The sequence below is a fragment of the Lygodium microphyllum genome, chromosome 12 (assembly GCF_053477565.2).
Source record: "Lygodium microphyllum isolate KBCC chromosome 12, Lygodium_microphyllum_v1.1.10, whole genome shotgun sequence".
Classification (NCBI taxonomy): domain Eukaryota; kingdom Viridiplantae; phylum Streptophyta; class Polypodiopsida; order Schizaeales; family Lygodiaceae; genus Lygodium; species Lygodium microphyllum.
In genome coordinates, this window is record NC_141146.1 from 74396972 (window position 1) to 74398710 (window position 1739).

The window sequence follows — 1739 nt, forward strand, 5'->3', positions numbered from 1 at the left end:
TTATCTTCTGTGTTGTTCTATTGCTCATTTCAATAACATTTTTTATGTAGATGATTTGAAACAAAGTAAAAAATATACATTAGTGGGCAAATATATTCTCATGTTCTTGAGCTGTTCATAGAATCTCTAGCTGTTTTCTCAGGGCTGGAAAATTTACAAATTTCGCATGATGTGGTATTATATTCTTGTTGTTGTTAGCATGGATATGTAAAGTTAATTTGTGGTTTCATTATTTGCCAAGTTGTATATTCTGCAAGTTTTGTGAGATTTGTTGGATTTTGCAGTTGTGAACATGGTTTGAGTGCCACTTTGACTCTAAACTCAAACTAGAGACATACCCTCAGTAGGACTGACTCAAGGAGTCGGCAAATCAGCAATGGAAAAGTTTATACTTAAGATGTGTAGTACCTCACTAGCGTCCACACAAATCAAATAGCTCACCTTATGTCTAAATGCTACATTAGAATTCACAGCTATGGTGCACTTTACGGAAGGAACAAAGTGTACATATGCCCCAAGGTCAAGTTATGGAAGGTATCATCACTTATACCAGGAGAAAGTCGTATATGTAGGTTGGTTGTTGAAGACGCATGAACTGCTAGACAAGGTGCTGGCAGGTCTTGATTTGGAGTCACCTACTCTTTGCAACAAATTATTCCATGCTTACGTCCTTTAAAGCCGAGACCTCCAATGATGCACCATCCAATGATCTGTGTAAGCAAAATGTTGATGTCCATAGGCATTTACCATAGCGAATATACCTATGATTGTAGCTGACCAGATGGAGTTCGCAAAAAATGTGGGGGGAGGCTAGAGTAAGGGCATGATTATATAGAAGGCAATACAAAGGTAACTTGCCTATTGTTCTTAGACTTTTGATGAGGTCCTCCCCCCTTCCACATGGAACAATTTGAGCAAGCATGTGTGAACATTTGAAGTGAAATTCAGTCTCATGCAGACCTGAGGGTACAGTAGATATTAAACCTTATGCTACAATCAGTCCAAAGCTAGTTCACATGACCTAGATATGTTCTCTTTTAGATCATTGATGTATGTATACTGAATTTCATGATATGCTTTGTACAATGAATTTTGAAGTTGTATAGAAAGCAAGCATGTGTTTATGATCCATTGGAGAGAAAATGAAGTTGGTGAACTAACCATCATGACCTCATCGGGAAGGTGTCATTGATAGCTTCTTATTGTCTGAGAAAGAACAACTTGGACTCATAGTACAAATGGTGATATCAAGGTGATCCTCCAAAGTTTAAATAGATAACTTAGGATTTAGATCTAGATCGGAAAAGGTAGAGAGTCTACCCTTGCTTGTGAGTTGATGATGCTCTCACATGTGCATATTGACTACTTAGAAATACTCATTGATGACTTGAATAAGGAGACAATATGGTTTTGAAGGGTTCGATGGCTGTTAAATCTTTTGACAAATGGTTTGCATGGAAGAGTAATAGTGGATGTAACCAATAACTAAGTAGAATATAATATTGATCCAATGGAGGTTTAGATTGATTCAATTCCAATTGTGTTTTGAGGATTTGTGATTGTCTTCAATCAAGTGTAAAACATGTGAGATGCCACCACAATGCATTAGATTCTTGGTCGCTTTGTGTCATTTTTGGTTACAGATTGGAGAGTTGCTCAAAACCAAGAGTAGAGAGTAAGCAATGGTGGAGCCCCTAGGTTCAAGAAAAAAGAGTGCTTGCAAAGGGGGGATTGTGAGA